The sequence below is a fragment of the Chlorocebus sabaeus genome, chromosome 24 (genome assembly GCF_047675955.1).
Source record: "Chlorocebus sabaeus isolate Y175 chromosome 24, mChlSab1.0.hap1, whole genome shotgun sequence".
Taxonomy (NCBI): domain Eukaryota; kingdom Metazoa; phylum Chordata; class Mammalia; order Primates; family Cercopithecidae; genus Chlorocebus; species Chlorocebus sabaeus.
In genome coordinates this window covers 27,974,059-27,987,154 of record NC_132927.1, presented here as the reverse complement: position 1 = coordinate 27,987,154, position 13,096 = coordinate 27,974,059, and the positions used below count along the sequence as shown (strand labels likewise).

The window sequence follows — 13,096 nt, the reverse complement described above, 5'->3', positions numbered from 1 at the left end:
AATGCTAAAACAGAGGGTTTTTTTTTCTTTGTTTTTCTTTTTTTTTTTTTAACACTGCCTGATAAGGTAGAGCAGAAAGAGGGATGAGTTAAAGAAGGAATCATTTAGTTTGCAAGCAGAACATAGAAGAAATGAGCAGGTCCCAGGACTTGCTGGATTGGAATGTAAGACTGTTCCTCATTTCCATTTTCTCCAGCTGGCAAAGGATTCTCAAAGTAAGAAATGGTTTCAGGGTAAAGATTAATCTAGAGTGTGGCTATAAAATCCTGTATTAAGGCCTCTAAAGGACTTTAGGAAGTTCTAAGTAGACTCTCAACTGGATGAAAGGGCTTCTAAGATTCGTAGAAGCCTCATCCCAAAATATCTCTGGGTAATATAGAGCTGGGCTGCCCAGGATGGTAACCACTAGTGATGTGTAGCTATTGGGCACTTGAAATATGGCTAGTCCAAATTGGATGTATTGTAAGTGTAAAATACATGCTGGGTTTCAAATGTAATATGGAAAAGTTTAAAAATCTTAATTTTTATACAGATTACATGTTGAAATGATAATATTTTAGATACACTGGATCTAATAAAATATTATAATTTCATCTGTTTCTTCTTACTCTTTTAAAATAGGTGGCTATTAGGATTTCAAAAAACCACGTATATGACCCACACATATGGCTTGCATTATATTTCTGTTGTAACATTACTGTGGAGAGAGCATTTGTAGAGAGAGGCCTGTCCCAGAAAGAATTATGGATACAGATTTTGTCTAATAGAGAGAATAATAATATGATACATGGAAAACCCATAAAGTTTTTAAAGGAGTTGTATCAGATCAAAGAACAGTTTTATATAAATAACAGTTTAGATGATAAGAGACCTCTGGGCTCCCAAATTTCTACAAACAAGAAACAGGCTGAGAAGGATACTTGGCTGCAAACATAGGTCATTCCTTAAAAAAAAAAAAGTTATTTCAGAAGATGGAATCAAGAACCCAGAGGGTTGAGTCAAGAGTAGAGCCATATTCTAATCAAGGAATTCTGCCTGCTTGAGTGGAGGAATCTGAAAATATGTGCCCAGATACATATGTCAGAATTACTATGGTCCAATTACTGCTATTACCTCCCATTACCCTTCTTTTTGAATGAGGATATCTATTAAGGTTACCGTGTCCCTGTTTCAACATTGTATGGTGGGTTTATGGTTTAATTTGTAAGCATAATTTAGAGGAAACAAACAGGGGCCAGGATATGCTATGTTGGAAGGCAAATCTCATTTCTGGATGAAGAGAAACTACATGTGAGAAATTTGATGTCTGGACCAGATGGCAGATCATAAAATCATGGACTTTGAATCTGACACAATCATTAGATGAGACTTTAAGTGTCTTGGAGGGATGAGTATATTTTGCATATGGGAAGAATGCAAATAATTATTTCCAGATGGTAGACTTGTGGATTATAAGTGACCAAAAATTATTTGCAAATCTTCTCATTAAGAGGCAGAGTTTATTCCCCCATCTCTTAATCTAAGCTAATCATTTTTACTTGTTTTACCCAATAGAATGTGGCAGAAGTAATGCTGTGCAACTTCCAAGCCCAGATCCGAAGAGGCTTCGCAGCTTTTACTGTTATCCTCTTGGTACCCTGAGAACATTGCACTGTGCTAAAGCCTGTAAGAAAACCACAGGAGTTAGAGTCCCAGCTATTCCAACCATCTCTATCTGAGGCCCCAGACATGGGAATGACACCCTCTTAAATCTGTAGCTGACTGCATTCACACGAGGTAAGTATAGGAAGATGACAGCATGAGAGCTACTTAATTAACCCAAAGAAGTGTGAGAAATAAGAAATCATTGATGTTTTCGGCCACTACGTTTTGGGGTGCTTTGTTCCACAGCAATAGATAACTGATATAATCTATTCAGTTGAACAAGGAGCTAGTTGAGCAGATGGTACAGGTTTTCTGGTGAAGATGTGGTCTGAGGTTCTGTTGCAGTTGGAACACTGTCACTACCATGCTCTTCATGACGTGGGCCTCTCCACAGTGCTGCTTTCAACTTGCAGCTGACTTCCTCCAGGGTGAGTGATCCAAGTGTGTGAGAGAAGAATGAGTGACCAAGATGGAAGCTGCTACATCTTCCACATGTAATACAGAAGTAACATATCATCACTTATCTTGTATTCCAGTCACACAGACCAACCCTTATAGAATGTGGGCAGGGACAACACAGGTTACTAATATCAGGAGGCAGTCATCATTAGGGGCTATCTTGGAGGCTGGCAACCACCTAAACCAATAAATAAATATAGTTCACATCTTGGTCTTTATTTCAAGGGGTTAATTTTCCCATATCATCCATTACACCTCTGTTTATCATGCTTCTTCACCTAGTTTTCTTTCCTTCTCAATTCATCCCATTCATTTCCTCCACTTCTCCAATTCCTTTAGGCCATGGAACATGGCATTTAACATCTTCTTACCCTGACTGGAGGAATTGCTGCTATTAGGTGGCTCAGTGTCAGTCCTCAGTTAGAAGGCTCAGTGATAGGGAGAAAGACACTCTAAGATCAGTGCACCCAAACCTTTCGGAGGGAGAACTATAAACGAATTCAACTTAATAAAGAACAGGGCAGCCTAGGATTGTAGGGAAACAATACTTGTATTTGTTGCTGGTTTCTGAGGAAATCAGTCTGGCAATCTGCCAGAAGAGCTATGAAATTTGTCACTCTATTTGACTCAGTGATTTCTTCTTTGGAGGCCATACTCCCCTGCTATGGTCTGAACTTTTGTGTCTTCCTAAAACAGACCCTTAAATGTGATTCTGGTGAGGACTCAGAAAGAAAAGAGAAAAGCTGTAGAGAATGCCTTAATATTCTTACAGACTATATAAGTGGGGTTGTTGTGAACAGAATATTGGTGAAAATATGGATATGAAAGGCCATTCTGATGAGATCTCAGAGGGAAACAAGAAGCATGTTATTAAACAATGGAATAAAGGTGATCCTTGTTACAAAGTGACAAATAACTTAGTTGAATTGTGTCTTTGTCTTAGTGTTTTGTGAAAGGAAAAACTTGTGAGCAGTGAAATTGGATATTTGGCTGAGAAAAATTCTAAGTCAAGTGTTGAAGGTATGGTTTGGCTTCTCCTGGCTGACTATACTAAAATGTGAGAAGAGAGAAATGATGTAAAGATGAAATTGTTAATCCAGATGGAAGGAGAGCTGAAAGATTTAGAAAATTCGCAGCTTATCCATATTGTAAAGAATGAGAAAGTATATTTGGGAGAAAACATCAAGAGTGTGGCCCAATGACAATGATAGTTGACAAGGAAATTAGTTAGCTAACTAAACAGAAACCAGGACCTATTTCCAAAACAATGGAAAAATGGCTCTGAAGGAAATTCAGAAAACATTAGGGCTGCCACCTTCATCATGGGCCCAAGTGCAAAAGGCCCATCAAGCACAGGGTTATCATAGATTACCATTAGGGTACCAAAAATCAATGCAGAGTGGAGCCATGGGGGTGAGGCTGCCCCCATGACCCTAGCTAGACGTTGCCACAGGTGTGCATTTCAGCCCCGAAGAGCCACAAGCACACAACTCCGAACCACGACAGCTGTGGCATGGGCTTTGCCCAACAAATCTGTGAGGGCAGAACCATCACTCCAATGGATCCAGAAGGCAGAGTCTCTGCCCCAGTGTGCCTGGAGGGCACAGTATCAAGCCAAAGACTGTTTTTGAATTTTAAGGTTTTAGACGTGCTCAGAATCAGTTACTCCTTTCTTCTTCCCCAGTTTTCCTTTTTGGAATGGGAATGTCCATTCTATGCCTATCCTACCACTGTATCATAGAAGCATATAACACATTTGGTTTCACAGATTCGTAGCTAGAGAGCAATTTGCCTCAGAGTGGATCATATCTTGAATCTCATCTGTATCTAATTTAGATGCTATTTGGATGAGACCTTGGACCCTAGACTTTTGAGTTGATGCTGAAATAAGTTAAGACTCTTGGCGCTATTGGGATGAAATTAATGTATTTTGCATGAAAGAAGAACATGAATTTTGGGGGACTGGGACAGAATGATATTGCCTGCATGTTTGTGTACCCCAAGAATTTATAGGTTGAAATCCTTATGAATCCACATAATGGGGATTAGTGCCCTTATTTAAAAAGAACCCCCACTAGCTAGCACCTTCCACCAGTTAGAGTAAGACAATGGTTATCTGTGAGGAAGCAGACCCTCACCAGACACCACACTGGCTGGCCCCTTGTTCTTGGACTTTCCAGCCTCCAAAACTGTGAGAAATAAATTTCTATTGTTTATAAGCCACCCAAATTTATGGCATTTTGTTATAGCAGCCTGAACAGACTGACATGTCTAAAAGAAAAGCCCAAAGGAAAAAGTTAAAAAGTTGCATTCATTGGACCATCTCAAATGCTCAATAATAAGGAGTTGGCCTGAGTAATAGGATAGAAAACTATGTTCATATAGTAAATGACAAGTATGTTATTTCATTGACATTTGCCCGTGTATTAGTTCTCACACTGCTAATAAAGACGTACCTGAGACTGGGTAACTTATAAAGGAAACAGGTTTAATTGACTCACAGTTCCACATGGCTGGGGATGCCTCACAATCATGGTACAAGGCAAAGCAGGAGCAAATCACATCTTGCATGGCAGCAGGGAAGACAGAGAGCACGTGCAGGGGAACTCCCCTTTATAAAACCATCAGCTCTCGTGAGACTTATTCACTATCACGAGAACAGCACAGGAAAGACCTAACCTCACGATTCAATTACCTCCCACTGAGTCCCTCCTGCAACATGTATTATGGGAATTATGGGAGCTACAATTCGAGATTTGGGTGGGGACACAACCAAACCATATCAGCCTGTGTCTATGAAATAAAATTATGTTAGAAATAAAGTAGAACAAAGCAGTAAACACATATTGCTAAGATCAAGGTTTTGAAAAATCTAAAGTGATACAAATAGATGATTGTTGATAAGGATCTGGGAGATTAAATTTTTTCACGTAAACACCATTTTCCCAGAAAGTCAGGTGTCTTTGACATGAGGAAGAAACTTTTTAAAGCCATAATAGGAAGTGGTTTTAAATAAACACAGCAGCACCTTCTGAGTCTCAGTTTCCCCATCTGCTGAATCAGAGTCATGTACCTATATCCCAGGATTGTGAAGATGAAATGAGATGAACCATCTGAGCACACCCTGTCCACTGGGAAGGAGTTTATAATCAAGGCGCCATAGTGGAGGCAGCATAGAATAAGGGAAACAACTTGAGCTTCAAATTATGACCCCCATTTACATGCCGCCTCCATCACACCTAGTACTGAACTTTTACTGAAACTTAGTGTCTTCAACTCTAAAATGGGTCTTTCTACTTTGCCAGGCTCTGTCGTGATTAAATGATGTATCGCACATAAAGAGTAAAACACTGGGTACACAGTACCTGCTCAATTAATATTAGTCTTCTCCCTTTTTGTTGCTTCAAATCTGCAATCTTTTTCATTCTCTTTTTAAAAAAATTCAAAATGAGAGAAATCCTTTGAAAATGAAAATAAGCAACTTCAGACCAAATATCAAAGAAGGTGATACCTGACTGATTCATTACCAAGTTATACAATAAAAATAGTTTCTAAGATGTTTAAGGGGATAGGTCTCGGTGTGCTGCTCAAGTTAACCAGACTCATCCAATGGTCTTGGTGTTAAGGAGGCTGACCTTGGCCCTCCTCTGGCATCCCTAGTCTTGTGAGACAAGACCCACATTACTGAAGATTTGCCTATAGATTACACACACGAACAGGTTCGAGTTGTGACAGTTGTGACAGCTTGGGAATGAGCTATCATGTGACTAGTTAATTGTGGGGTTACAGGCAAACAGGTTAGAGATTTCCCAGACTCTACCTGAGAGTAGTTTCAAACGGGTGCTAGGAATTCGTCCCAAAAGGAGAACTCTTGGTTCTAGGTAGGTTCTGGGGAGTATATTAGCTGAAAGTCAAGGAAAGGAAAAGAGCGAGTATGGACACTTCCTGACTCCTTTTAAAGCAGGAGTCTCTCTCCAGAAACAGCAGCACAGTGGAAGTCAAACATATGCTCCTGCAGAGTTCAAGGCAGCCCTGAACAGCAAGGAAAGAACAGGATGCACAGTCCTTGTTTGTAAACAAAGACCAAGATAGATGTCAGCTGCCAGACCTCAAAGGGAGGCACGACAGGCCACTTGGAGAGAGAAGCCACAGGCAGCAGAGGAAGTCCTTTGGTCTCCCTGGTGGTCTCCAGCAGACCTTTCCAAAGGCTCCCTGGAAGAGCAAGGGAGCTAAGAGGGCCAGAAGGGATTCTGCCTAAGTGCCCACCTCACAGGGCTGTACTGTCTTCTCCTGGCCAATTTTCAAGATCAATTTGATTTTCACTCTCATCACAGGCTGTGGTCGAATGCTTTGGAGTCAGGCACTAAGATTTGAATCCCCCAGCAGCAAAGAAAAGTCTAAGCATCCGTTTTGGTTTTTTGTTTGTTTGTTTGTTTGTTTTTTGTTTGTTTGTTTCTGTAAAATGGGGATACCAGTAGTCCTTACCTCATAGGGTTGCTGTAAATAATAAATTAGATCAGGTATGTAAAGCCTTTAGCACAGTACCTGGCACATAAGCTGGCGCTTAGCAAATGCTGGGTGCTGTTATTGCTATTGGGTGCTGATTTCTTCCTCTGCTTTGTCATTTCCTTCTGGGCAGCATTTCTCACCAGAACTAGGAGACAGGAGGAGCTAAGGGACCATCGATGACAAACTCAGACATTTTCCAGAGTGGGGAATGATGTTATTTATAGCAACCAAGAGAAGCAGCTGTAAGGAAGCAGTGAAAAGGAAGCGCATGTGCTGGTAATGAGGTGACCTTTACATCTATCAATCTTGCCTCTGGGCCTGCCTCAGTCCAGCTAAGGAGTCAGCCTCTTAGGGCAGGTGAGAGCCCCATGCTAACATGCAAGGAGGTTCAAGAAGGTTTGTTGAGAGCCTAGGGCATTCAGATCAATGCAAAAGAGAAAAGAAGATTCCCTTGGAGACACCCAGGGAAGAGTCTTCCAAAGGGGAAGGGGCTCCACCCACCCCACTCCCCATTCAACTTCATTCCCAGGGTTTTGGGGAGAGGGAAGGGCAGAGAAGGTATCTGGCCCCTGCCTTAGAGCCTGCCCTTAGTCAAGAACCACGGCCCGTGCCCAGGGAACTCAGGGATCACAAACAGGATCCAAATCTAATAGCAGTGCTCTCACTATTCTTGATCTTGGAGAACTGGATTTTAAGGAAGCTTGAGCCCAATACTAAGAGGAACACAGTATTTATTTTCAACAGGGTGTCATTCCCACGTATATATAGACAATATATATTTTTATAGCAGGTCAGTACACAAGCCACCTTAGGAGTTCTGCTGTGGTAACGGCACTAAAACTCTGCGGTTGTCTTTTTGTTGGCAACACTAATAAGAGGTAGGTAAAGGTTATAAAGAAGAAATTTTGTATTTTATACACACACACACACACACACACACACACTATACACACATATATAGTCCAGGACCTAGCACTGTGCTCCACACACTATACACACATGTATAGTCCAGGACCTAGTGCTGTGCCTCACACACTATACACACATATACAGCCAGGACCTAGCACTGTGCCCAAAACACAGAAGGTGGTGATTAATGTTTCCAGAACAAGAGGTTACAGAGATGCATTTTAAAATGACCCAGCATTTGTCTGTAAGCCAGTATATGAGAGTTTCTCCTCTCTGCCTCCCTCATATTCTGTCTCTCTCTCTGTCATAAATACACATGCAGAAACACAGACACACACTCACAATGGCAAACAACAGATAGCCTCAATATTTGGCCATCTTAAAAGTAATGCAATGACACAGTTCATAAGAAGCTTCTCTGAGAACTGATTGCCTGGTTGCTGACTCACAAACTTAGTTTGCTTTTAAAAAGTAGACCTAGAAATTCTCATAAAACTCCACTTTGTTCTTTTCCATATTCCCTTTATCACTTCCTTCTGTCACACATGCATCATATTTTACTTTTACAACACTTGGGATCTGGTTATGACAAACTCTGTAACAGCTCATTGTATTCATTTTACAGTTTCTTGTCTAGTTTTGCTAAGTTATACCCCTCATAAAAGAAGTGCAGGAACCCAAAATATGTAAATGTCTCCTTTTCCAACCCAGAGGGTAAGCATGTAACTGATACTAACGTAACTGACACCTACTTAATGTTTCCCAGACTCTTAATAATTGCCTTTTTAAAAACTTATGATGGTGTCTTACAAGAAGTCATTGTTGGGCTCTTGAAACATTTAGAATAAAATGGTGCATCAAAGGGGCCTGTCTTCTGGTCAGGTTTTCAGTTGTGTTTTTGAGAGTGTTCTTAACAAAGGCAAGTGTGTGTCTGGAGTACAGGACACATGTACATAAACACACACACTATAAGCAAAAGTACAGAAAGCACAGGCACTGTCAAGTCATGAAGACATGAGTTTCTTCCTAGCCCTGACAGCAGTGGCTGTTACACTGGACAACCCAACATACCCCCTTCCCTAAAGAATAAATCATGAGGCAGATCAGCTTCAGCAGCAGAACCAACTCTCAGCAGTTTGGGCTGGTTTGCAGACACATCAAATTATTTAAACCTGTGCCCATTGTACTGGATTCTACTGTGCCTATTGTACTGGAATTTAACATTAAATTTGTCTTCAGATTACATTTCATAAAAAAGGGTAAGAAGAAACATTTTTTTCCTACCTGCTGCTGGAGCCACCAGGAGCCAGGCTGCTGCTCTCAGAATGGGGCAGTCTCCAGGTGTTAATCTTCAGCTCCTGCTCCTGGAACCAGAATTGTCGAAACAAAATTTTCAGTTGCTGTGAGTAAGCAGGCTGTTTACTTCCAGCCACTTCTTTCCCATTCCCATGGCTTTTTGAGTGCCAGAGTGAGGTGCTCAAGGAAGAATGTTTGGAGAGAAAGGGATTGAGATTGGGAGAAAGGGCAGGAGAAAACAGTGTTAGTTCACCCAACACCCTTCCTTTAAGGAGGAAAGCCCTCTTTCTCCAGTTTTAATTTCTCATAGAAGATCTGCCACTGCATTACTCATGTAATTGCTACATTGCCCCTTCACAAACAGCAGACATAACTTTTTGGGCGAGCCTCCAGATTTCTGATACACGCCCATACCTGTCTGCAGAGAGATTGCTGTGCCTGGGAAAATTGGGAGGGCAACATACCCACCCAAAGGGAGGACCCAGTCTAGATTATTAATCAAGTTCTCGGGATAAAATATACCACAAAAAATGCAGAGGCTGGTGTGAGCTTCTCCATCCACAGGGCATCCACCTCACTCATGGGATCACTGGTTAGGGATCGAACTTCGTTCAAACAGATCGGCAGCTACACTTTGTCAAGCTTTGACTTGTTTCCCCAAAGAGGAAAGGAGTAGCAAGGATTACTATCACAGAAAGAATGTGGTTTTCTTACTCCAGGCAGTCAATGTAGGAGCGTCAAAGATGACAGATGTGCAATTAGAGTTCCTTTAAATTCAATACTATGAAATACAGTATTTCAGAAGACATTTCAAATATAAGGCTAGCATTATAGAAGCTCCATGTTTGATTCATTCCTAGTTTCCAAGAAGCTGGCAGTACTACAGTAGAGAGGATACAGAAATAGGGCAGAAGTTGGTAAATCTTGCTCTGCTGTTGACTACCCATGTGACCTTAAATAAATCCCCTAACCTGATTTCCAAATAAGCAAAATGAAAGGATTGGGCTGGAAGACTGGCATAATAACAGAACACCTCTCACTTTTACGTCGATTCCATCTTGTTCTTGGACCAAAACTTTGATTTTCCTTTGGGGAATCACCCTTCCTCTCAGCTGTCATGGGTGCGGTTGATACCACCCCCAGACTTCTTCAGAAGTGGGCCTATGGCCAAGTCTAGCCAATCAAAGTTACTGTGAAAGTTTCAGAGATGGGCTCCTGCCAATGGGAGTCGGCCCTGGAATTTTTGCTGGGAAGGGAGGTTCTCATTCTGCTGTGGTTTCTAATCATAGAAGCAGAGCCTAGGGCTGCTGGCGGCCACCCTGGTAAAAGAGGAACTGCCTGAAGATAAAGCCACTGCAGAAGAAAGCAGATCTTGTTAGGGTATCATTTGAATACTTCATTCAGCCGTGACTAAAGCAAGCATTTCCCTCGGATTTCTTAAAAATGTCCTTTATCTCTTTAAGCCCATTTCAATTAGATTTCTAATACTTTTACTAAAAAAAAAATCCAGCTAATATGAATTTCTTCCTACTTCCCTCTATACCTAACAGCACTGCTTTTTAACATTCATATCTACAATATCAGTGGGGGGATTTCTAGGGCCAATAAATGAGTTTCCTTTTGCTTCACTCTTGGAAATGTGATTCAAGGCTAAGCCTGCATAACAGAGAGATGTCAAAATAAGGCAAACTCTGGTGAAAGACTAAAACTCTTTCATCCTTTCTCTGAATATAGTTATTTGTAAAAGAAATATTTTTAAAAAATAATGCGCAAAGGTGAAATGTACAAAGCATAACCCCCCACCATTTGACCTTCCCACAATAACCATGGATAACATTTTAGTGGCTTGTTAGTCAAAATGTGAACAGCAGCATTGACCTGGAGCTGGTTAGAAATGCAGGGCCTCAGGCCTTAATCCAGTCTTGCATTTTCACAAGATTTCCCAAGTGATCTGTATGTAAATCAGAGCCTGAAAAGTGCCGGCTTAATGTACAGCCATCTAGAGATTTTTTTCATATAGTCACCAGCATTTTTTAAAGTACCTATAATTTGTTGACTTTGTATTTTACTGATTTTGTAAAGGAAATGTATATACAAATACAATAAACCAGAAATAATGTAATCAAAATCCTTTATAAACACAAGCGATTCATTTACAGGGACTAGAACTATAAACCAATTATAAAGCTGTGACAAACTCACACCAGACCTTAGGATGCTATATACAGTAACAAACAATACTGGGCCACTGTACACACTAGAGCAGCAGGTCTCCAGCTTGAGCATTCATTGGGACCACCTGGGGGTCATGTTTATGATTCCCAAACCCATACTCAGAGTTTCTGATGCAGTAGGCCTGGGGAGAGGCCTAAGCATTTGCATTTCCAACAAGTTCCCAGGTAATGCCAATGCTGCTGGTCCCAGAACAACATTTCTCCAGTATTTTAAAAGCAAAAAAAAATGGTTTTATACCATATATACTATCTTGAAACTTGCTTTTTTCACTGAATATTGTATCTAGGACATCTTTCCATGCCTAGCATATGTAGCATTGCATCATTCTTTTTAAGGGCTGCAAGGTCAGAGATCTTTAGGGATATGACAACGTATGTTAAATGACAAAAAGGAGAATAATTGGCATCTTCCACGTAGGAACAAGCATCCCTACAACCAGAATCATCCACTGTCAACTTGAAGTAGGCATCTTGTGATTGAGTCTATAGATCGGCAAAGCTCTGGACTGACCAGGAAAGAGATTAGCATTGTATCGGTGTCCATGAAGATACAAGCATGAAATTTGATTCCTTTGGGAACTATTCTGGTCTTTTATTTTTTCTATGTTTTCAGTGCCAGTTATGATAAGGGGTATACAGTAAGAACTTCATAAATGCCTGCAAAGTCAGTGAATGAAAGCGTCAATTCATTGAATGCACATAACAACTCTACACAGGAATTCTTGATACAGAACTGCGGCACTATACTGCATACTGCTAGTGCTTCATAGTTAGATAGCCTCCTTAGTCCATCAGACTCCCACAAAGAAAGTGATCCAACTTGCAGGCCGGGTGCTGTGGCTCACGCCTGTAATCCCAGTGCTTTGGGAGGCCGAGGCGGGTGGATCACGAGGTCAGGAGACGATCCCGGCTAACACGGTAAAACCCCGTCTCTACGAAAATTACAAAAAATTAGCCAGGCGTGGTGGCGGTCGCCTGTAGTCCCAGCTACTCAGGAGGCTGAGGCAGGAGAATGGCGTGAACCCAGGAGGCGGAGCTTGCAGTGAGCGGAGATCGCTCCACTGCACTCCAGCCTGGGTGACAGAGCAAGACTCAATCTCAAAACAAAAAAAAAAAAAAAAAAAAAGAGAAAGTAATCCAACTTGCAAACTTGCAAGTATGGTTGGAACTTCAAGGGGAAGTCTGGCAAGAATCAGGTCTGGGATTTTGAGGCAGTTCCCTGGCCATCCCTCAGCTTGACTGTAGTGTGTCTGATAAATGCCACCTGTTGTTAAAATGCTCTGGGTTTGGACTTCCTCACCTCAGGAAAGTTAACCTGTTGAAAAGGTTTTTCCCTTAGGTAGAAAAATACAGCCATATAAATAAAATATGAAGACATATATACAGCATATATAATCTTCAACTGAGTCATGCCCATGATTCTGTAACCACACATGTGATCACCACCAAACAAAGGATGACATGACTATGCCCTAGAGGATCACATATTGAACAGAAATGCAGAAATTTCAAATGCAGAAATTAGAAATCTTTAAGAGCTACATTTTATGTAAGAAAGAGCCACACATTGGCCCTGATTTAGCTAATTACTGGTTTTAAACTCCATCAGGAAGACCTAATTTCACTCACTACACAGGTATTTAATAAACCTTCTATTTGCCTGGTATTGTGTTTGATATCTGTGATACAGCTATATGAAATGTGGAGAAGACAGGTACATACTGTGAAGGAGTCTAGTGTGAGAGACAAACAAGAAAATCTAGGATTACGCCACCTGTGTGCATAGATGAGGTGAATAAGATGTGTACTGATGAAGGGCTTACCTAGCCCAGCTTGTGGGGCATCAGAGATGGCTTCAAAAATAAAAATGAGGCTTATGATAAGTCTGAAAAAATGAACAGATGTGAACCAGCCAGGCTCCATGAAGCACATCGTGCCAGAAAGTGTAAGCAATATATTAAAAGGTGTGGAGGTGAGGAGAGGCATGGCAAGCTCAGAAAACTGCAGGGTGTTTATAGTGGCAGTAGTAAAGCATGTATGTGGAA

The 13,096-nt window shown here is 41.1% G+C and overlaps 1 protein-coding gene across 1 annotated transcript in view; it reads right to left on the bottom strand.

Annotated features, from left to right (window-relative positions):
• The window catches only part of FRMD6 (FERM domain containing 6), a 248,170-nt gene extending 239,342 nt beyond the window's left edge, over positions 1–8,828 (bottom strand). The window contains exon 1 of the mRNA XM_037983975.2: positions 8,806–8,828. The gene's annotated coding sequence lies outside the window, so the exon portion shown is untranslated. The remainder of the gene's footprint in view (positions 1–8,805) is intronic.
• Positions 8,829–13,096: the final 4,268 nt, after the last annotated feature.